Source organism: Lissotriton vulgaris, chromosome 10 (assembly GCF_964263255.1).
Source record: "Lissotriton vulgaris chromosome 10, aLisVul1.2, whole genome shotgun sequence".
NCBI classification, from domain to species: domain Eukaryota; kingdom Metazoa; phylum Chordata; class Amphibia; order Caudata; family Salamandridae; genus Lissotriton; species Lissotriton vulgaris.
In genome coordinates, this window is record NC_141698.1 from 344,125,078 (window position 1) to 344,150,198 (window position 25,121).

Sequence of the window (25,121 nt, forward strand, 5' to 3'; positions counted from 1 at the left end):
ATTGAAAGCAGCAGATGGGAGCTATGTGAGTGTCGTAGGAGAAATAGAGGGCACTCTTACAATGATTCTTACTTCATTCTCCCCTATACACATGCACCTGATTTCTTTGGGGAATTGACACAGGTTCACACACATTATGTACACCATGATATAATTTGGATGGGGGAATATAATTGTGTGGTAGATAAGGAACTAGACAGCTCTCGACTGGTGGCGTGACCATTGGGTAGGGCGTCTAAGATGCTTCTGGAGAGTATGGACACACTAAATTTGATAGAGCTAAGGTGGGCATTAAATGGCCAGACTAGAGGTTACTCCTTTTATTCTCCTCCCCATGGTACATTCTCTAGAATCAATTATATGCTTGTCCACCCTGGACAGGCTATGGGTTTTGGGGAGCTGCGATATCCCGATTGCATGTTATTGCATCATGACCCTCTGGTGCCCACAATGCAAAGACTTGTGTCTGTGGCCTCATTGCTGCAGTGGCAATTCCAGGCGCGTGCTCTACAAGATCAGGCCTACTGAGATGTAATCTGCGAAGCAGTGAGGGACTTTTTTGCAACTAATGCAGACTCAGTGACCTCAGTTGGGATCCTCTGGGAAGCTTTTAAAGTTACTGTACGAGACATGCGCATGGCTTCCACCTATGGGGTGCGTCAGTCATTAACGCGCACAGTTCTGAACATAGAGCACCAAATTTGAGATATAGCTAGGCAGGCACCACACTCAGAAGCGATCTGGGAGGACCAATATAGGGGCGTGTGAAACTCGTAAATCACCATGATTACAAGACAGATGCAGAGATCTAATATGAGCAAGGTAACACACCGGGCCAGTTATTGGTGTGGTTAGCCAATAAGAAAGGGGAGGAAATGAAGTTACCATAAAGGAGGCGCAGATAGCGACTCTTACAAAGCATTAGGATATCCTGAGTCATTTTTAGAGTTCTACTCTACTCTGTATGCGAAACAAGAAGGGTATGATGAAACAAGTATTAGCATCTATACTAGATAAAGCACAGCTCCCATATGCAAATGATGAAATTAGAGATATATTGAACGCCACACTTGACAAATCTGACGTATGATGGGCTATCCAACAAATGAATACTGGAAAAACACCGGGAGTGATGGCTTGAATGTTGAATTTTATAAGGAATATGTAATTTTATTATGCACACTGCTGTTAGCCATGTATCAGGAAGCATTTGAAGAGGGGGTGTTGCCAGCCATGGTGAGAGAAGCATACATAGTGAAATGTCCTAAATAAGTGAGGGATGCAGCGTAATTTGAGTCATTAAATCTGTTGTCTATGATCAATATAGATGCAAAGATCCTTGGGAAAATATTAGTTCGCCGTTTGGCTAAGGTAGCGGGGGAACTGATACATCCTGATCAGATGGAGTTCGTGGGAGGCCGGACCACTACCACTAATATCAGGAGGCAATTCCTTAAAATAGAACAGATTCTGGAAAGGGAGGAGGATTGTGCGCTTGCCAGCCTGGATGCCCACAAGGTATTTGACACTGTAAAATGGCAGGACATGATGTGTGTATTAAAACGGTATAGTCTGGGGAAGACCTATTTAAAGTGGATACAATTACTTTATACAGCCAGTGAAGCCAGGATGAAAGTGGGTAATAAGCTCTCGGATAGCTGTTTGGTGGAAATGGGAGCTAGACAGAGATGCCCCTTGTTGCTACTTCTTTTTGCACTAGTTATCGAACCCCTTGCAGTACTGCTGCGATCTAGACATGCAGAGGAGGGAGTGATGGTCGGAAAGAAGTGGGAGATTGTCTCCCTATATGCAGATGCTATCCTGCTGACCCACAACAACCTGAACGTTTGTGACCTGCAGTGTATGACCTCTGGTCAAAGGTAGCACTCTCCCCAGCAGCGCTGCTCGTCAGCGGTTCACCCGAGTCTTGAGCCTCTCACCCCTAGGTTTGAGGCCGCTCTGCTCCTTCCCGGTATTTTACTGCTTTTTTCCCCCCTACTGACACTTATTGGTTGCGTGACTGTTGCCTGATTGTACATTACTGTATTTTTAACTGTATTGTGTATCTTTACTGTCCCTGCACTTCGCCTCTGTCCCTGTAATCTCTTTTATTTCCCGCCAAATCAGCCCCCCCCCCCATTCAGCCCCGCTCCCGCCTCCCACTCCTCTGCTCCCGCCCCTCCCCTACTAAATGGCGACCGCTGCAGGGGAGCGCGCGTGATTCCTTGACCTCTGGTCAAAGGTAGAACTCTCCCCAGCAGCACAGCTCGTCAGCCGGTTCGCCCGAACCTTGAGCCTCCCACCCCGGGTTCAAGGCTGCTCTGCTCCTTCCCGGTATTTTGCCGCTCCCCCCCACCCACATCACTTATTGGTTGTGTGACTGTTGCCTCATTGTGCATTACTGTATTTTTAATACCACCATCGCCGAGCTCGCAGCACCCCACGCCATCACCTCCACGGACTACATTCTGCTTAGGGACCTGAACTTCCACCTCGAGAACAGCCAGGACCCCAACTCCACCACTCTCCTCGAGAACCTCACCAGCCTAGGACTGAAACAGCTCGTCAGAACTCCCACCCTTAGAGCGGGTCACACCCTCGACCCCATCTTCGCGAGAGGATCGAACATTCGTTTCAGCCACACTACCCAGCCCCCCTGGATGGAACACTACTGCGTCCATTTCACATTCAACACCAACATCGCACACAAGACCGCCTGCGCTCGCTGCAACAGAACTGGGGTAAGGTCATCGAAGAACACCTAAACTCTGCCCTCCTCCAAGACCCCCCCAACACCACGACCGACGCCAACTCCGCAGCCAGGGTATTCCACCGCTGGGTCTCCTGCTGCGCCGACAAGCTGGCACCTCTCCGCTGCACTGCCAGACAACGCCTGCTGAAGGCCGCCTGGTTCACCACCAAAGTCCATGAAGCCAGACGTTCCTGCAGAAGCTTGGAGAAAACCTGGCAGAACCAGAAGACCACGGAAGCATGGAACAACCACAAGAGCGCCCTGAAGTACTACCACCAACGTATAAGGGACACCAAAAGGACCTTCATCAGAGACAAAGTCAAGACTAACGCATCCAACGTCAAGGAACTGTTCAACGTCATTCAGCAGTTTGCAAAATCCAACTGCGCAGCCATGGACATCACACCCTCCCAGGAACTCTGCGACAAACTCAGCTCCTACTTCCATCTGAAGAGCAAGGCCCTCAATGACAACTTTAGCGAGCCAGCAGAAGACAGCACCACACCTCCCACCACCGCTGAGAAGCCTAACATCACCCCCTGGGCCCCCGCGTCCGTCGAGCTCATCACCTCGACCATGAAGAAGATGCACTCAGGAGCCCCAACCAACCTCTGCCCCCCTCACATCTCCCAGTGGGCCACTGCTGTCATCTCACCCGAACTAGGACGGACAATCAACTCCTCCCTCAGATACGGCATCTGCTCAGACGACTGAAAATGTGCGGAGGTGAAACCGCTCCTCAACAAACCTACGGCCGACCCAACTGACCTGAAGAACTACCGGCCCATCTCTCTCCTCCCCTTCGCAGCCAAAGTCACTGAAAGACTCGTGAATGCCCAGTTGACTGCCTTCTTCGAAGAAAACTCCATCCTAGAAGCCTCCCAGTCTGGCTTCCGCGCCCAATAGTCAGCAGCATAGGCTCAATCTTGGAGCCCCTGAGTAAATACTCTGACTACTTTTTTTTTTGTAAAATTTTTATTTTGAGTTACAGAGGAAAACAAACATAGGGCTGCGGAGGTGCCGCATAGTACCCCACACAGGGGGCAAAATCAGAAGTCATAAAGCATTAGCGTCCCAAGACAACATAAGCATATCCAGTCCGAGAACGAAGAATCAGGTATCTAAAACAGTAGTGCAAATGGCTCGGATAGCCTGTCAACTGGGCCAGTACAGTACAGATAGTCAATATATTAACAGGCCGGCCCCCGATCCTGCATATCCAGGCAAGCAGGCTATGTACCCAGGTAATAACACCTCCACAGCCCTGAAAACCAGTACATTAAACTCCCCCCTCCCCCCCCGAGGTGGTGACTCCATCCATACCAACACTCATACCCTCAACCATACTAGACTTGAAAGAGGTGTAGTGACCGCAAAGAAGCAGGACATACAGCCGAAGGTAGCCCCTTAGAGAGGAAAGTAACCAAGGGACCCCACTGATACTGGAAATTCTTGAATTGGCCAAGGAAGATGTCCGCCACTCTTTCCATGCTTAACAACCTCCAGAGTCGCGCGTGCCACAAAGAGATCGCCGGAGCTTCTTTCTTTTTCCAGGCAGCGGCCAATGTGAGCTTCGCAGCTCCGAGACATAGCCACAGAATCTTTTTATCCGCCCTGGTCTGATACTCAAGTCCAGGTTCACGCAATCCTAACAAGACATAGGCCATGGAGTCCTCAATGGGATAAGCAAGGATGTCCCTGATGTGCGAGAGAATTTCCTCCCAGTACGGTCGGATCACTGGGCAATCCCACCAGATGTGGCGGAAGTCCCCGAGGAATCCGCATCCCCTCCAGCATTTATCGGAGGTGGCCGGATAGATGCGGTGGAGCCTGGTCGGGCACATATACCATTGCATTACCGTCTTGAGGTGAGCCTCCCTCAAATGTAGTGAGTGGTTAAATGTTGTCAAGTCCCGCCAAAGCGCCAACCACTCTATATCCGAGACATCTCTCCCCAACATCTCTTCCCATTGCCCCATATAGCGAGGCCGAGGCGCCATCGTCGATTTAAGCAGAAGCTGATACAGAAAGGAGATGGCCCCCTTCATGGCAGAGGTCCGTAGTATGAAGGCCTCAAAGGGCGACGGTGGTCTCGTAGCCGCCTTCAATATCCCAGGCGACGTGGCCCAATGAAGCAGCTGAACATGACGAAATTGCTCAGACCGGGGGACTCCATAGTCCCTCATACAATTAGCAAAAGTGAGGGTGTCCTGACCATGAAACAGATGGGTCAAGGCTCTGCAGCCTCCCTCCCTCCATACGTCAAAGGGCCCCTCATGGAGCGCTGGCGGGAAGGCCGGGTTGAAGTGCAAGGGTGTGAATGTAGAGGGGAATGTGGTCCAGCGGTTGTCCGCGGCGAGTGTATCCCAAACCTTCAACGTCGTACTCGTAGGAGTACTAATATACGCGTTGAGGGGGCGGTCCTTTTTTGGCTTCCAAGCCAAGTCCCATATCGACCTACCAGCCACGCTCCGGCCCATATGCAGCCAATGTTTTTCCGATGTTTGCTGCGACCACTCCACCAACCCTCTCAGCTGTGCTGCTTTGTAATAGAGCTGCAGGTCAGGAAGCCCCACTCCACCCTCGGACCTCGGCCGACGTAAGACCGCAAAGGAAAATCGCGCCTGACCCCCTTTGCCATACGAATCGCATTATCTGAGTCTTGAGCCACCGAAAAAAATCGCCGTCTAAGGGGATAGGCAGTGCTTGAAACAAATACAGATACTTAGGTAGGAGAACCATCTTAATGGCATGGATTCTGCCCAGCCAGGACAAAAATTTAGATTTCCACCTATCCAGTTCAGCCCGGGTTTTCGCTAACAAGGATGGAAAGTTAGCCGAGAACAGTCCGCCCACTGTCGGAGTCAGATGGACCCCTAGGTAGACGATCGAACCGGCGGCCCAAGCCAACGGTGTCAATGGCCGCACACGACCCACCTCAGCCTGCGAGAGAGTAAGATTCAGGATATACAACTTGCTGTAGTTGACCTTGAAGCCGGCCACCTCCTCATATTTCAGTAAGACCTCCCTAATACATGGCAGTGAATGCTCCGGGTCCGCTGTAGAGAATAAAATATCGTCCGCGAAGAGCGAGACTTTATGTTGCTCCCCTGTGAATGGCAGGCCTCGGATCCCTTCATGTTCCCGCACCGCCACCGCCAATGGCTCGATGATCAACGCGAACAAGAGGGGGGACAGGGGGCATCCCTGTCTAGTGCCGCGCGAGTGTGGAAAGAACGCCGACATATGGCCATTCACCGCAACCCGTGATCGGGGGCAGCAGAAATTAGCCCTCACCATGGTGATGAATGTCTCCGAGAAACCGAAGGCCGTCATCGTGTTGAACAAGAAACCCCAGTCCACCCTATCGAAGGCCTTCTCGGCGTCCAGACTCACAAGTACCGCCGGTATATGGAATCTGTCTGCTTTTTCAATTAAATGAACCACCCGCCGCGTATTGTCGTGAGTCTGGCGCCCTTTTATGAAACCGGATTGATCCGGGTGTATGATCGCCGGCATTAAGTCCTGCAGCCTATGCGCCATGATCGCCGAGTATAGTTTGGCGTCTATATTGAGAAGAGCTATAGGGCGGAAGGAGGCACACTGGGCGGGATCCTTCCCTGGTTTTGGCAAAACTGTGATCACCGCCTCGCGGCCATCGCACGCCAACACAACCTCAACATCATCTCCTATGCGGATGACACTCAACTGATCCTATCACTCACCAATGACCCCAGCACCGCCAAATCTAACCTACACGAAGGAATGAAAGAAGTAGCCGAATGGATGAAACACAGCCGTCTGAAACTGAACTCAGATAAAACAGAAGTCCTTATCTTAGGATCTTAGGTACCTCCCCCTCTGCATGGGACGACTCTTGGTGGCCAGAAGCCCTTGGAAAAGCACCCATCCCGACAGACCATGCACGGAACTTGGGCGTCATCCTGGATTCCTCACTTTCGATGAACAGACAAGTCAACGCCGTCTCTTCATCCTGCTTCAACATTCTTCGCATGCTCAAAAAAACATTTCGTTGGATCCCAACCGAAACTAGGAAAACGGTCACCCACGCCCTGGTCACGAGCCGACTGGACTATGGAAACACCCTCTACGCCGGTACTACCGCTAAACTCCAGAAAAAACTCCAACGAATCCAAAACGCCTCAGCCAGGCTCATATTAGACATCCCGCGTAAAGAACATATCTCTGGTCACCTGAAAAACCTCCACTGGCTTCCCGTCAATAAGAGGATCACTTTCCGGCTCCTTACCCACGCACACAAAGCACTCTACGAAATCGGACCAGAATGCCTCAACACACGACTGTCCTTCTACTCCCCCCCCTGCCAGCTACGATCATCCAACCAAGCCCTTGCCACTGTACCTCGCATCAACAAAACCACCATGGGAGGTAGATCCTTCTCCTACCTGGCAGCTAAAACCTGGAACTCACTTCCCACTTACCTTCGCCTTACTCAGAACCACCTAGCATTCAGAAAGCAACTTAAAACGTGGATATTTGACAAGTAATTCCCCACCCCTCCTCAAGCGCCTTGAGACCCTCTGGGTATGTAGCGCGCTATATAAATTCTTTGACTTGACTTGACTTGTCATTAAAAAGGGATACCAAAAAATCACAAAGTTCGGAAGCGTATGATTTATAGAAAATGGCGGTGTAGCCATCCGGTCCAGGAGCCTTGTGAAGTTTCAAGTTCCTGATGGCCCCGAGCACCTCCTCCCTGGAAATCGGGGCCCCCAGCAACTCATTCCACTCCCGTGATACCTGGGGAAGGGGCAGGCACCCCAGATACTACCTTTGGGCTACCGCGTCCAGCCCGTCCCCCATGTAGAGGTCCGAGTAGAAGCGGCCGAAAATGGCCGCCTTCGTTTCATCCCGATGTTGCAACACTCCAGCCGCATCACGAATCCCTCCGATATATTCACGTTCCCTCCTATCGCGTAGTTGACGCACCAGGTGCCTTCCCACCTTGTTTCCACAAGAGTAGGATTGTCGTCCCAACCTCAATAGGGTAAATTCAGCCCTGTTATTATAATGGGCTCTCAATTTCCCCCGTACCGCCGTCAGAGGTCGAAGGGTCACTCTCGAGGGGTTGAGTTTATGCGCCTGTTCGAGGGAAGCCAGCTGAGTCTCCAGGTCTTCCCTTTCCTTGCGCCGCAACCGGTTGAGTTGCGCATTGAGGCCCAAGCACGTGCCCCTGACGGACGCCTTAAAGGCGTCCCAAGTATTGGAGACTGAGGTATCGGATGCTGGATTGAGCTCAAAGAACTCCCTTATAGCCGTCCGCAGCGCCTTATTAGAGTTATCACCCCGGACCACCGAGGCCGGGAAGTACCATTTCCGCTGCCCGTCGCCGGTCGATGACCAACGCAAGGTAAGCACCAGCAAGCTGTGATAAGATACTGAAAGCGGTAGAATGGCAGAGTCAAGGACATCTCCTCTAAGAGCCTGGCTGAGAAATATATGGTTCAGTCGTGAGTATGAGTGGTGTACATGAGAGAAGAATGTGTAATCCCGTGTTGTAGGATGAAAAAAACGCCCCAGCTTCCCAACCATCTGCTGTGACAAGGTAGAGAACACACCAGTATCAGCCCTGTGAGCGCCGGAGCAATCCACTGCCCCATCCCACACCAAATTAAAGTCGCCCATGAGGAACAAATGCCCGTCAACAAAGTCACTCACTTTTTGCAGCAGGCTATGCAGGAACTTATTTTGACCAGCATTGGGGAGATACGCCACAACGAAAGTACACAACCTCCCCTGTACAAGCCCCTTCACCATCAGCCAGCGGCCGTCCTTATCGGTGCGTATCTCTACAGGTTGAAAGTGCAGCGCAGCGCGAAAGAGGAGAGCCACCCCTCGATGCTTCGTGGAGGCAGAGGATCTGTATACCAGGGGATAAGCCTTATGCTTAAGGCGCAGCTCATCCTTGCGCGCTAGGTGAGTCTCTTGAAGCCCCACAACATCCAATTGGTGGTCAGTTATATATTTCCACACCTTCTGTCGCTTTTGCGGGGAGTTCAACCCCTTAACGTTCCAAGTCCCTATGCTAACAGGCATGATAAAGCGAGAAACAGGAACCGTCTACAGACACCTTATCAGACCCCCCTTCCTCGCCGGAAGGTCCCTCGGCCTCAGGCAGTACAGAGAAGGGTCCCCAGACACCCCCCCTCACCCCGCCATCCCAACATTGAATCAACTGCAAGTTTGTCATGCACCACCCCCACCACATGCTCACCACCTCCATCGTCACACATCCACGCAATACTCCCCAAAGCTCATCCGCGTCACCACCTCCGGCCCCCCCCCGCAACTCCCCAAACCTTCCTCCCAAGGCCCTCCCCCCCCCCCCGGAAAAACCCAAACACAATATTGTACAAACCAAACCACACAAGAAGGAAGGACTAAACCTCCCGTGAAGATGACAGTTCAGAAGGTCCAAAAGAGTCCTCCAGAAGCCAGAGGGGAGATACCAGCCGGTGCCTCCCAAAGACCACATACCGGGGCGTCTTCCCACAAAGTACAAATGAACCCACGGTACCTGCATGGTCATGTCCCTCCGGCGCCAGTCAGATCACCCTCCACAAATCACGCCGCCCCGGAACCAAGCTGGGAGGCCGACAACGTTTCAGAGGCAACCAAGGCCACCGCGTTGTCTCTTTCTTGTAGGCTGGTAGTCCTGTCGGGCATCCTCCTCCCTACCTCCCCACCCACTCTGTGCCAGGAGGGGGACCTCCGCCGTCCCCTCGCAGAAGGGCTCCCATTGCCAGGCAAAGATTCCGGTTCGCCGATGCCCAAGAGATCCTTCGCCACCTGAAGGGACCTGATCTGTTCAAGCCTGTTTTGCCATCTGAATATGATGCGGAATGGGTGGCCCCAGGAATAGGCGATGTTGTGCTCCCTCAAGAATGCAGTCACAGGTCGGAACTCGCGTCGCTTCTGCAGAGTGGTAGCTGCCAGGTCCTGGTACAGTTGAGGGTGGTGACCACGAAACTGGAGAGATGGAGCCTCCCGCGCCTTCCGCAGAATGCGCTCCTTCAACTGAAAATCGTGGACGCAGACCAGGATGTCCGGTGGAGGGCCCCCTCCATGCCTAGGAAGACCAACCCTATGGGCCCTGTCCATCTTGATTTCGCTAACTTCTTCGTCGCCCAAAATCTGTAGGAACAGCGCTAGGACATAGCCCCTCAGGTCGCCAGACTCCCCGTCCCATGGCACTGATCTGATGCAGATGTTGTTCCGCCTGGAGCGGTTCTCCAGGTCCTCCGCATGTGCCTGCAGGTCCAGGTTTTGTTCCGTGAGGCGAAGCACATCTTGTTGCAACTGGTGTACATCATTCGCCACATTAAGATCATGGTCCTCCAAGGTAGCCACCCTCTCGCCGACGCCATCCAGATCCCTTCTCACCTCCCTAAGGTCTGATGCGAGTTGAGTCCGTAGTTCGGAAATGTCTTCCTTAATGGATGCAAAAAGCTCTGTCATAAACGCTTTGGTGGCTGGTGCCTCGTCGTCCTTCGATGCAGACGAGGAACTCGCCCCCGGGGACGGCGGAGGCTGGGATCCCCTGGTTAGGCCATCCTTGCCATTCTTCCCTCTCCTTGGATTGCCCGCCATCCTGGGACTCCAAGGCTCCGGGAGGCTCCTCTGGTGGTCGTGCACAGCCTCCCCAATATGTGTGAGGTCTTCAGAGCCAGGTGATGCCCACCGAGTGTCGCCCCTGGGCTGGGCCTCCGATTGTGCTCCCCACCGCCCGACCACTCCGTGCCTGTCCTCAGTGCTCTGGGGCCGTCTCAGCAATCGTGCACATCTCTCCGCTGTTACACCTAGGCCTTTCGGTACCACCTCCCAGCTCTCCACCCACCAGGGCGTAGGGGGCCCGCAAACGAAAGGGATCCTCGTTGCGCGGTCAACCCAGGCCTCCGCCGGTCCTCCCACTTGATGGCGCCAAGTGCATAGCCACTCGCTGGGCCCCTGGCCGGATCCGCGACAAAGCCTAGGCCGCAATGGTGGTTCCCGGTCCCAGCGCCCTCGCCGCAGCAGCAGGGGTGTCGTGGTGGCTCCACCACGGTAGCAGTACCAGCCTGTCCCTGGCGCTCCTTGCGCTAAGACCACTCGTGGCCGCAGTCCGCCACGGGCCCCTCAAGATGATCGCTCCGCAGGGTGAGTCACACTGCCCCCACCGCCTCTTCCCGCTTCTGGGGCCCAGCGAGCTCGAAGTTCTACTCCTGCGCAGCGTCCGCCGCGTGCTTCAGAGGCCCCCTCCGCTCTCCAGATCGGGGGTCTGTGTACTTCCTAACCCCCTCCAGGTCGCTCACCTCCGTCTGCGTCTCGACTCCTCTGCTCCGCCGAGCCGTGCTTGCTCCGGCGAGCCCTCGGCACCTCAGGGCTCCGCACTGCACCACACACCAGGGGAGGGGGGAGGGGGGAAACCACCCCTCGATAGCGCCGCCGTCTTCCCCTGGGCTCCGCGCTTGCAAGCGGACCCGGCCTCCACCTCGTCACGCCTGCCGCGGCCTTCACTTCCGGTCCGGCGACCTCTCCCACGCCAGTCCGGGGTCAACCAGGCCTTCCTCCGCCGCCGTCTCCGCAGCGGCTCTCTCCCTCCAGACGGCTCCGAGGAGCGATCGCGGCCGCCAGGAGTCTCCCCACGTGCACCGGCTCCTCTCAGTAATCGAAACCGCCGGGCAAGGCACGGTTCCGGGGGTGCTATACAAAGCTGTTCAGAAGTCGGCGCCGGAGGGACAGCAAGGTGCGTCTCACTCCGTCGCCATCTTGGCCACCCTCTGACTACTTTTTAAAACCAATTGTGGCCAAACAAAACTCCTACCTGAAATATTCAGCACGTGCTATACCTACATTTGAAGGGGTGAGCTTCAACAGGGTGATCCAATATCGGGTCACCCTGGACATTGAAGCACTTTACACCAATATCCCGCAGGAGGATACAATTAGAACTATCCACACTATGCTTCAAGCTGAGGACCTTAGAGGTGAGAATCTGGATTTAATCATGAGCTGTGTGCGACTAGTGCTGAAGAACAACTTTTTCCTCTTAAGAAGGACTTATACCATCAAATAAAGGGGACCAGCATGGGCGCAACCTGCACCCCAAGTCTGGCCTGCCTTTATGTAAGTAACTTCGAACGGATGCACATATTTAACGAACTTGCACCGTTCTTTGAGAACATCAGTCACTGGCACCGCTTCATAGATGATATCATCTTCGTATGGAGTGGTGCCAGTGAACTTTTGGAGGAATTTATTGCATGGCTGAATTTAGGAGATCCCAATTTGAAATTCACTTCGAGTTCGAGCAATACTCATGTTAACTTCCTGGACATATGTATTAAAAGTGTGGATGATGTTCTGGCGGTTGAATTATATAGTAAACCTACAGACAAAAATAACCTCTTACACCACCAGAGTCATCATCTGAAGTCGCAGAAAGACAATATCCCGTTTGGGGAATTTCTACGGCTTCGGAGAAATTATACATCATTGGAAGATTTTTATACTCATTCAGAGAAGTTTACTAAAAAACTAGTTGATAGAGGATACCCTAAAAAAATTGTAAAGAATTCACTTAAAAGGGCCAGGTTTTATAACAGAGAGGCTATGCTGGACACAAATAGGAACAAAAACAACAACAAAAATGTAGAGAAGATAGTCTTTCTTAGTGAATTCTCTGACGTTAGTAATCAAATTAAGAACATCATCAATAGAAACTGGAAAATTTTAAACCATGAGAGAGAAGAACCCATTAAAAAAACGCTGTTTGCATTTAGGCGCAATACTAATTTAAGAAACTCCCTAGTTTACACCTATCTTGACAAAGAGGAGTGTTTCCAAAGTACCTTGTCTCAGACGCGAGCCCTAGGAAATAACAAATGTGGAAACTGCTCAATATGTGAACAATGTTCAGTAGGAAAATCAATTGAGTATAAGGGTCAGATCTATTATTCTAAAGATCTAACCAACTGCAGAACAAAGAGCCTGATCTATCTCCTAATTTTCCCATGTGGCCTAGGCTACATGGGCGAGACAGGGTGTGAATTGCGGTTTAGATTGACCGAACATAAATCTGCTATTCGCACTCAAAAAGAAAACGCACCCCTGACGCCACTTTTTGTGCAAGAGCACCATAAAAGTGAGTTTCAAATGGTTTATTTTGGAAAAAAACAAAATTTATCGACGGGTGGTAATATGGAAAAAGTTAGGAAGATGAGAGCACAGTGGTTCATATGAACTATGGACACAAATAATAAAGGCCTGAACAGCAGGGAAGACTGGATGCCATTTGTTACATATTGTTCAAGATGTAAACTTGCCTTAAATGTGGAACGGTCTGTCTAATTTAAATACTAATATAAATACAGGACACCAGAAGGAGTTTGAGTGGAATACGAAAAAAGGACTCATAGGGTCCTAGAATATAATAAAAAAATAGCTAACACTCGTAGATATCCCAGACGCTTCTCTGTCCCCCTGACCTCTGAGGTTCCTTGATTATCTTATTCCTTATCTGATTGTCCTGACTTCCCCACTGCCTCCCCCCCCATGGGTTATCTCCAACGCCCTCCTGATTCCCTATCCGTTATGGTAGGTCCCCAGTGTCTGAGCTGGACTTCTTTTATAATGTTTCTCGCCTTGTGTTGTTTGTTCTTTAGTTTTTTCTTTGTTCCTTTATAAAAATTGTGGTTGTAGGCCCATATCTGTAATTCTTCTATTTTGCACAATAAAGTTTTTGTAAAAAAATAAAAAAAATAATAATTTGCTAACATTCGTGCCAAGAATTTTCAATTCTATTAAGGACAGGAGGCGAGGATTATGCTTTCTCATTTCTTTACTGAAAAAACACAGCAGCCAATAAGAACACAGTAAATAAACAAAAAACTACATTTCCCATGAGTACCACTGATGACCATAGAGGCTAGATAGTATAAAAGGTACCATAGAGGACAACACTTCCTCTTTTTTTGTCCAGAACAGTTCAACAACAAGAATAAAGTCTCAAGAAGCCAAAGGATCCATGAAAGAGATCACGAAGAACAGGCCACTGGAAGGCAGAACGAGGAAACTGAAGCCGAGGATCGTCCGTGCAAGGCACCATCTCCTGACGTGGAACATGAGAGCAGCATCTCATTTAGGATCTGAACCTGAAAGGTAAAACAGAGCCGTAATACCGAACACCCATGAATGTACGAGACATATAATAAACAAATAGGGTGGGCAAAAAATAAGGCATAGAACAGCATGAAGCATAGCAGAACACAATTGCATACAAAGCAGTGGTAAAGAACAATGCAATGCAGATATAAACAAGGGTGGGATAATCCTCGCCTCCTGTCCTTAATAGAATTGAAAATTCTTGGCACGAATGTTAGAAAACTTTAAATCCTATGGCAGGACGGAGGCTCCGAATATGCTTGTTCAAAGCTTAGCCACCACAACTGAAGCAACATCCACAATAGGTTTGAAATTAAATGTTTTAAACACGGACTCCGAAGACCAATCAGCTGCCTTCATGATATCATGGAGACCGACACCCGGTGAAAATGCCTTAGAGCCTATATCCCCCCCGTGCAGAGTGAGCACCAAAGATGGAAACGTCAATGCCAGCCTCCAACATGAGCCAACACACCCATCGCGCCAATGTTGCAGGAGTCTCAGGCCTGAAAGGCTTTTGCAAAGCAATTAACAGTTGAAAAGGAGCAGTACTCACCTCGTAATCCTTGATGCATTGAAACACACAAAGTTTTGGATTGTGTGGAAAAGAAGGGTAAGACACAGAAGACGTGTTACATTTAGTACGTCGAGAAATGACAAAGGAAGCGCCCTCCGTGGAGAAAGTGCGTCCAGCAAGGTCTAAAGCTCGAACATCTGAAAATCATTTGCAGGACAACAGGCACAACAACATAGTGAGCTTGGCAGACAATTACTTGCGTGTCAGCAAAGAATTGGAAAGCCATGATTCTAAGAAATGTAGAACAACTGAGACATCCCATAAAGCGACATACTTAGGACAAGGAGGTTTTACCATCTGAATGCCTCTGAGTAATTTGGAAACTAAAGGATGTTCCCCAACAGGCTTACCATCAACAGAAACATGTCCAGCTGAAATGGCAGAACGAAAATTATTTACAGTTCAGTATGCCAAACCAGACGAAGCAATGGATGCTAGAAAATTTAGAACTAAAGTGATATCTGCAGAAGCGGGATCCACCGTCCGTTGTGAACACCAATCACATCATAGTTTCCAAGGTGACGCATAACGTTTGTATGTGTTGGGGGCCCAAGCTTCACCGATAAATCTGGCAGCGTCTGAAGAAAGGCCTGGGATTTGCCAGCGACCCCCGAAATCCGCCACACCACTAGACGGAGATGACCTGATAGTACGAGGGGGTGAGGTTCCAGAAGACGGTCCAGCAACAGGTTCCACTTGTGGGGGAGAAGGAGCGGTGTTGAGCAGCACATCTCCAGAAGAACCGGAAACCACGCTTGGGCTCTCCAAAGAGGAGTGATGAGAATGAGCGCCGAAAGAAAGTGCCTCGTGAGGGCAAGGACTCTGGGAATCATCACAAAAGGTGGAAAGGCATAGCACAGGAGAGGAGGCCAAGACTGGAGAAAGGCATCCGTGGCCAGGGCCTCCGGATCCAGGCACCAACTGGTAAAACAGGGGAAGCTGTTTGTTGAGGCGAGAGGCAAACAGGTCGAAGTGACAGCGTCCCCAAATCTAGGACAATGCCCGAAATGCCCGAGGGTGAAGCCTCCAATCGCTGTAATCCCGCAGATGGCGAGAGTTCCAGTCTGCTATTCGATTGTCGCGACCAGGAAGGTACTCTGCAAAAACTGTGATCTGTCGTGCAGGCAAAGATGCCAAAAGTCCTTCGCAATCTCCGCCAGGAGTCTGGACTTGGTACCCCCTAGTTTGTTGACATAGCGCACCGCCGAGATATTGTCCATGCGGAGGAGAATGCAACAATTCGTCGCATGAGGGGTAAGGCAACGAATTGCGAAAGAGCCCGCTAGATGCTCCAAGCAATTAATGTGAAGATACAATTCCTTCTGGGAACAACGGCCCCCCGTTGCCACAGGGCCACACCGGGCTCCCCAACCCCAAAGGCTTGTGTCCGATTCTATCACCACATCCGGAGTCTTCCCGAACAGCGCTCGACCGTTCCAAGACTCCTTGTGCTCCAGCCACCACAACATCTCCCAGAGTGCATCCTCCGAAAGAGGAATGAGGTCGGAGTATTGTAGACCCCTCTGAAGATGTTTGATCTTGAGGCGTTGAAGAGCCCGATAATGTAACGGACCAAGGAAGATCGCTTGGATCGAAGAGGACAACAGACCTACAATTCGAGCCACCGATCTCAACGAGACCATCTGTTTGGACAGCACCATCCGCAATTCCCGCTTGATGGCTCTGATTTTCTGACCAGGCAGAAGGAATTGGCAGGTAACCGAGTCGATTTGGAACCCGAGGAAGTCCATTGTCTGAGAGGGTTGGAAATCGGACTTTAGTGGATTCACAAGAAAACCGAGAGATTGTAAGAGTTCTATGGACCACTGTAAATGAGTCTGCAAAAGGAGAGGTAAATGGAGCCATGAGAAGAATGTCATCGAGGTACACTATCAGGCGAACCCCACAGGCTCGCAAAGACTCCACCACTGGAAGCAGAAGCTTCGTGAAACACCACGGAGCTGAGGAGAGACCGAATGGGAGGACAGTGTACTCGAACCACTTCCCCAGCCATTGAAATTGGAGGAAGCGGCGATGAGACTCATATATTGGAACCGACAGATAAGCGTCTTTCAGGTCGAGACGGACCATCCAGTCCCCTTCCTGAAGAAGGTCCCTTAGAAGATGGATTCCTTCCATCTTGAAGTGAGGATATACCATGCCACCGTTGAAGTCCTTCGGATTGAGGACCAAGGGTGAACCGCCTCCCTTTTTCTCCACCAGAAAAACATTGCTGACAAATCCGTTGGTATGCTGAGAAGTGGGAACGATGGCCCCTTTGGCCAGAAGAGAGTCGATTTCCTCGTAGATGAACACCTGATCTTGTTGGGGAAAAAACAAGGGGTAGAGGAAGGCGGTGTTGTTGAAGATGTTCGTAGAACTCAAGTCTGTAACCTTGCACCGTCTTCAAGACCCAAGCATCACTTGAGATTTGTTGCCAATTGTGGAGGAAAAACTTCAACCTGCCCCCCAAAACAACCTCTGAGGGTAGAATCAACATCACCTGAGTTTGAGGAATCGTGACGTCCACCTTGGGTTCCGCCGTAACCTCCCTTTTTATACTGTCCTCTCCCTTTGCACAAGGGATAGAAGTTGGACTTGTTCGAACTGTAGTTATCTTGTCCGCCACCTCTCTGGGACTGGCCACCACGTTGATTTTGTTGGTTGGCTCCCCGGCCCGACGAACGTCCCCTTCGTCCGGCCAGTCCGAAAACCGGGCGGAAAGCCCGACGCAAATTCGATTGCGCTTTGTCCAGGCCACTGAAAGTCGCCACAAACTTGGTAAGCTCCTTAAGAAAGGGATGACCAAAAAGCAAACCCTGGGCCAGGGAACCAGATTTAGATGGAGCTAAATCAGTCAGTTTTGGGTCCAGCTTCAGCTTCCAGCTTTCGTGTGAGCGACTGCGCACACACAAAATTACGCAATTGGCATTGCCCAACATACAGATAGCTCTCTGTGACCATCCCACTAACTCATCTGGGTCGATGAGAGCATCTGACTCTTTTGCGCGGAACGCTAGATCCAGAATCTTAGTCAGTGGACCGAGACGGTCTAACATCTTGTCCTGACAGGACCTCCAACACCTGTCTAGACCCTTATTTGGATCCTTGGAATATTTCTTCATGTAAGTCACCATTGTTGGGTCAACGTCAGGCGGATCTGCCAACTTATCCGAAAGATCCGGACGGGGACACTCCGATCGTAATCGGGCCCGAACATCCTTGTCAAATGGACGTCGAATATGCATCTACACATATTCTGCCACCTCCGGGGAGGGAAGCCAGGCAGTGGAGTTTGGATGTACAATGTCTGTAGGATCAAAGGTTAGAACCTGGGGGTTAGAAGGGCCATCCACAAAGTGCTCCTTAGGAGCCTTCTTTTTTGGCGGAGGAACTACAGGGTCGGAGGATGAGGAATCTGAGGTGGAGGATTCAGCAGTGGAAGGAGAGTCCTGAGGCGTAGGCACAGACTTCATAGATTTCTTAGTAGGACGCGTAGTGGACAGAGTCTTCGCCAGTTTTGCAAAATCCGCATGATGAGGATTTTTTGGAGAATTTTTTGAATGCCCAGAGGAAGGAGGCAACCAACCTTGTTGTGTGGCATATTCCGACAAATGCCGTTTCAGTGGGGCAATGGCGTGGAATAAGGCTTGACCCATCAAGTCGGCATTCCCTGAGCCTGAGGGCTCATCTTCATCGTAGTAGTACTCCTCATCTTCATAATAGTCTCCCATTATTCCAATAGAAAAATGGAGTATGCCCACGTGAGGAGAAGAATTAATATTAACAACCCAAAGGGCAATGCAGGGGGAGTGCAACCCCAAAGCAAGCCAAAGCAATGCAGGAACGAACCTGACAGAACCAAATATCAAGTGTGGAGGGAGGGCTTGCTTTAAAACCTAATGACACTCTAGGCAAAGCCTATGCACAATTTTACAACCCCTACTCTATTTGGAATAAGGGCGTAGAAGGAGGCAAAATCAGGCAGGCAAGTGGGCAAATGCTGTGAAAAACCGCCTTCGTGAATGCAGAACGCACCTAGAGGACAAGCGCCGTCACCGAGTGCTCCCTGATGAGACACGGAGCAAAAGTAAACAAATGCTATCGCGCATGCGCGCTGATAGCAGCCTGCTGAAAGAGAGACGCGCATGCTTCGAGCGCGTCTCTCTGCCCCCAGCTCCCGCTCCACAATCGGAAAACAGGCGCGGACACCACGCTCCCAGGAACAAACGCCGGAGAAAGAAGAAACCGGCAAACAGCAACGGGCCGAAGCCCCAACAAAGCCTGAACACGGAACAGCAAAAGCCGGTGTAACGCGCAAGTACAGGCTAAAACGAGCCGACAGAGCGGCGAACAGCAGACAAGAGCGCTGCAAAGGCAAGCAATAAAGTATAAAATACAGTATAGCAATAAGAAGAAAAGTGCACTTAACTGGCTGCGAAGCAGCAAAGAAAGAGGGAGTGTTGTCCTCTATGGTACCTTTTATACTATCTATCCTCTATGGTCATCAGTGGTACTCATGGGAAATGTAGTTTTTTGTTTCTTTACTGTTTTCTTATTGGCTGCTGTGTTTTTTCAGTAAAGAAATGAGAAAGCATAATTGGAGCCTCCGTCCTGCCATAGAATTATAACAAATACGACTATACCTTTATTCTAGCAGATATCGAAGGTGATAAGGAACTAGCACATGGGATATGGTCCAATGTTAGCGATAGATCGATTTATCCACTAGTCACGAAAAAATAAATAGGGGATTTTGGTAGATAGAATATGTAATGTTACTAAAAACATATTCTGTGACATTCTTTAAATTCGACTTTTATCACGTGGAAGCCTATGGTTGTGTTTTTTACATCGAACCACCATTCCGGCTTTAAACAGCAAATGTCTGCAGCACCATAACACACGCTTCCCATAAATACGTGCGTATTTCGTTTATTTTGAAAGCGGTGCATTAGAGAAAATTAAATAATAACCTTGGATATTAATATTAAAATCGCCTTCAGTTTTTAACTTTAAGATGGGTTTCACATTAAGAGGCTAAAATCTTTGTCCTTTTATGAGAATTAACAGGAAATGTGATTTATTATTTAATTGTTGCCAAAAATAATGTAGTTGGAAATACCGAAGTATAAATACCCCTCGGGTAGGATTGAGTAGATTCACATTTCGCACCATTCTACGATGGCGCCCACGTTCAGATGGGCCTTCAGAAGCAATAAAGTTACATGAGCCTGTGAAGTCGCGCTCTAGATGACCCGGAACTTGTAGGTCGTTAGTGTGCCTTGTGAGGATTGCTCTCAGGTGTGTGTACTAAAGAAGGAAAGGATATAAAAACGGAGGTTGAGCGAGCCGATCTTCACACACAAATCAACCCGAGGGTGAGGATTGTTGGCTTGAGCAGCCCGCGATTGCGGTAAGTAGCCTAGAAATACGGGAGGCAGCTAGGTGATTAAGAGTTGTGAAGAGAGGTCTGTTTACTATGGGTCTAGAATCCCCTGAGTGTTTAACCTTTAAGGGTCGCTGTAGGGCAAACATACGTGACAAGAATTTCAATTCTATTAAGGACAAGGAGGCGAGGATTATGCTATTCTCATTTCTTTATTAGAAATGCCCAGCATCCAATAAAACAAGTAAAAAAACACAATACCCATGAACACTTGGGAACAACCATAGAGTCTGTCGTATATAAGGCCATGTAGAACGTCACACTTCCTCTTTCTTTGGTGAGAAAAAATTGTTCAAGTAACCAGAAAACAACATGGAAAGTCAATCACGGAAAAACACCATCACCAATCCAGGACTGCCAAGGAAAGTCCACAATGCCAATGCCAGAGGAAGACAGGAACTACAATCCTCAGTAGAGCAGGCAGGAGAATCCAGGCCGCAACGAAGAGTCGTCACTTGGGGTCAGATCCTGAAAAGAGACACAGAGCTGTAATACACATTCCGTGTAACATGAGCATAAAAGAAGGGTGGGTAGAAAGACAAGGCAAATGCATCATTTCAACAGCAAGGAACTTTTGAACATGTGTACAGTAACACTAATGTATACAACAACAGGTGGGATAATCCTTGCCTCCTTGTCCTTAATAGAATTGAAAATTCTTGTCACGTATGTTTGCAAATTTTGAATTCTATTTCAGGACAGGAGGCTCTGATTATGCTTGTTTAAAGCTGATCCACCACAACAGAAGCAACATTATCAATAGGCTTAAAATAAAAGGTTTTAAAAACAGAATCAGAGGACCAATCAGTGGCCTTCATAATATCACACAAAGTGACACTCATCGAGAAACCTTAAAGCCATAGCCCCTCGAGCAGAATGTGCCCCAAACATAGACACATCAATTCCAGCTTCCGCCATGAGCCAACGTACCCACCGAGCCAAAGTAGCCGGGGTAACGGGGCGAAAAGGCTTCTGCAAAGCAATCAACAACTGACCTTGCATATCAGAATGAAAAGAAGAAGTACTTACTTCGTAATCCTTGATACATCGGACGACACAAAGGTTGGGACGAGCGGGGAAAGACGGATAAGAAATGAATCCAGTATTGGTCTTGGTACGCCGAGAGAGGCGAAACGTGACTCCCTCAGGAGTAAAACTGCGCCCGGCCAGATCTAAAGCACGGATATCAGACACCCGTTTGCAGGAAACCAGACACAACAACATAGTCAGTTTGTCTGACAGCTGTTTACTGGATAGCAAAGAATTAACCGGCAAGGCTTCCAGAAAACGCAACACAACCGACACGTCCCAAAAAGAAACATACTTAGGACACAGAGGATTCGCAAGGCGTATATCCTTGAGCAATTTAGCAACTAAAGGATGTTCACCCGCCGGTTTACCATCCACATGGAGGTGGCCCGCAGAGATAGCAGAACGGAAATTGTTCACCGTGCGATATGCCGAAGCAGACGAAGCAAGCGAGGCCAAAAAGTTAACCATCACAGAAACATCTGCCGATGTTGGATCAACTTTCCGTTGAACACACCAGTCACACCAACGCTGCCAAGAGCCCCTGTAGCGTTTGTGGGTACCAGGAGACCAGGTGTCACTGATGAATCTGGAAGTATCTGTAGAAAGACCCGGGACTGACCGGCGTTCCCCGAAATCCCCCACGCCAGTAGAAGAAGAGAGCCTGACAGAATTAGGGGATGCGGATTCTGAAGAGGATCTAGCAGGAGATTCCACTTCTGTGGAAGAAGGAACGGCACCGCACAAGCCATCTCCAGGAGAACCGGGAACCCCGATTGAGATCTCCACAAAGGAGCAATCAAGATCAGCTCCGCTTGGTAGCGCTTCGTGTAAGTCAGAACCCCGGGGATCATCATGAACGGGGGAAAGGCATAACACAGAGACGCTGGCCACGGCTGGAGAAAGGCATCCGTGGCTAGGGCTTCTGGATCCGGCCTCCAACTGAAGAACAGCGGGAGCTGGGTGTTGAGGCGGGAAGCAAACAGATCTATCTGGCATTGTCCCCAAGACCAGAGAATGCGACGGAACACTCGGGGATGGAGTCTCCAATTGCTGAAGTCCCTCAGATGTCTCGAGTTCCAATCCGCAACGAGATTGTTGCGGCCGGGGAGATACTCTGCAATAATAGTGATCTTCTGTTGCAGACAAAAGTGCCAAAAATCCTTGGCAATCTCCGCCAGTAACCTCGACTGAGTTCCCCCCAGTTTGTTGATATAACGGACTGCTGATACGTTGTCCATGCGGAGGAGTATACAGCAGTTCTACTGAAGGGGAGACAGGCAACGAATCACAAAGGAGCCCGCCAGGAACTCCAGACAATTGATGTGGAGAGATAGTTCCTGGGGAGACCACCGACCCTCCCGTCGAGACTGGACAGCACCGGGCCCCCCAGCCCCAACGGCTGGCATCCGATTCGATCACTATCTCCGGCGAGGATCCGAACAGGGCTCGACCATTCCAAGCTTCCATATGATCCAGCCACCATTGCATCTCCGACCTCGCCTCCTCCGAGAGAGGAATTTGATCCGAATATCGGAGGCCGTTTTGGAGATGGCGAATTTTTAGGCGCTGCAAAGCCCTGTAATGCAGAGGAGCCGGGAAGATCACCTGAAGGGAAGAAGCCAAAAGACCGACAACTCGTGCTAACGATCTCAATGACACAGTCGGTCTCGCAATAACTGAAGTCAATTCTCTCTTTATATACCGAATCTTCTGATTGGGTAATAGAAGTTGACATGTAAGAGAGTTGACCCGGAAACCCAAAAAGTCTATCACCTGAGTCGGGCTCAACACAGATTTCTGAACGTTCACCAGAAAGCCCAGGGACTGTAAGAGGTCTATGGACCACTCCAGGTGAGACATCAGTCTGAGCGGACAATCGGCCAGAAGGAGGATGTCGTCCAAGTAAATGATCAAACGAACACCCCGACTGCAAAGAGACTCCACGACCGGCCTCAACAGCTTTGTGAAGCACCAAGGTGCCGACGAGAGGCCGAACGGGAGAACCTGATACTCGTACCAAGTCCCCTTCCAGTGGAACTGGAGGAAGCAGCGATGCGGACGGTAGATGGGAATGGACAAGTAAGCGTCCTTGAGATCGAGACGAACCATCCAGTCCTTCTCCTGCAAAAGATCCCGCAACAGATGGATCCCCTCCATCTTGAAGTGCCTGTAGACTACTCCTCTGTTGAACTGCTCGAGATTGAGCACTAATCTGGAGCCCCCTCCCTTTTTCTCCACAAGGAAAACTGTGCTGACGAACCCTTTTGGATGACGCACAGTCTGAACAATCGCCCTCTTCAAGAGAAGTGACTTTAGTTCTTCGGAAATGAACTTTTGATCCCTTTGGGAGAAACAAAGAGGAGAGGGAGGGTGGGACTGATGCTGGGGTTGGTAAAACTCTATCTTGCACCCTTGGACTGTCTCTAGCACCCAAGCATCGTTGGAGATCAACCGCCAATTGTCTAGGAAAAAACGTATCCTGCCCCCCAGAACCACACTGCAAGCAGGAATCAGGCTCACCTGAAGTTGCGGAATCCTGATATCCGCCGGAGTTTCCACCGGAACGTCCTTTCTTGTACTGTCCTCGGCCTTTCCTAGAGGGATAGAAATTGGACTTTTGGGTGTAGCCGGAATCTTGATTACCTCATCTGTGGGACTGAAACCCTCTCTGGTTGGGTTGTTGGGAACCACGGCCGAACGAGCATCCCCTATTTCGTCCGGCCTTGCTAAAAAACCGGGCGGAAAGCCCGCCGAAGCGAGGCCTGAGCTCTGTCCAGACCACTGAAGGTGCTGACAAATTGTGTTAGTTTTTCAAAAACGAATGACCAAAAAGCAAGCCCTGAGCAGGCGGACCAGATTCCGAAGTAGAAAGCTCCGCCAGTTTAGGATCGAGCTTAAGGAGTATGGAACGACGTCTCTCGCAGGAAAGAGCGCAGTTGGCATTGCAAAATGGCAAATCGCCCTCTAAACCCACTCAATAAGCTCATCCGGATCAACCATCGCAGATGACTCTTTGGCAACGAAGCTGAAATCCAAAATCTTCGTAAGCGGGCCCAGCAGATCAAGGAACTTGTCTTGGCACGAACGCCAGGAACGGTCCAGACCCTTCTTTGGATCCTTAGCAAACTTACAAAGGTAAGTCACCATGGTGGGATCCACCTCTGATGTGTCTGCCAGGTTGTCCTCCAGATACGGTCAAGGGGACTCTGAACGGAGATGTGCGCGGACCTCCTTCTCAAAAGGCTGACAGATGTGTTGTTGTACATACTCTGCCACCGCCGGGGAGGGGAGCCAAGCGGTGGAATTGGGGTGGATAATGTCCGAGGTTTCAAAGGTTAGGACGGGAGGATGAGAGGGGGCATCCACAAAATTCTCTTTGCATTTCTTCTTCTTCGGAGGTGGCGGTACATGGTCAGAGGTCGACGAGGAAAGCTGATCATCACTGTCAGCCGCAGCCGCCGCAGCCGCCGCAGCCGCCGCAGACTTGGACTTGGCAGTGGACAGAGACTTCGCCAATTTCTGAAAGTCAGAGGCATGAGGATTACTTGGGGAAGAAGTGGACTTACGCGATGCAGGAACCCAACCCTGCTGTTGAGCATACTGAGCCAAATGCCTCTTCAGAGGAGTAATAGCGCGAACCAGCACTTTATTCATGGAATGTTGCATACCCCTATCAAGGCCTTCCACCAAATCCAGTTAAAGAGACTCAGAGGCCTCTTCATCATACTCACAGTCATCTTCGTTATAATAATCACTCATGGTACACCAAAGTGTAAATACGCCCACAAGATGACAGAAAGTTAGACTTGCCAAAGGCAAATTCCGGGGGAGTGTCAAAAACCCCACAGCAAGCCAATGAAAAAGCAGAAAAAACTGCCTCAAAAATAATTAGAAGGTGGAGGGAGGGCTTGCCGTGTAGAAAAAAATGCACTCTAGGCAGAGCCTATGCAAAATTATACAGCTGGTAGCTTTTTCCAACCACCGGCGTCAGAAGGGGTTACATTTTGAGGCTGTGGGCGGTCTGAGTCACAAGGGACATCCTTCTCACAAGCTCCGGTATCCTGAAGAGACACGGAGTGCCGGAAACTGCCACAGTGCATGCGCGGACACCGGCTGCCTCAAAAGAA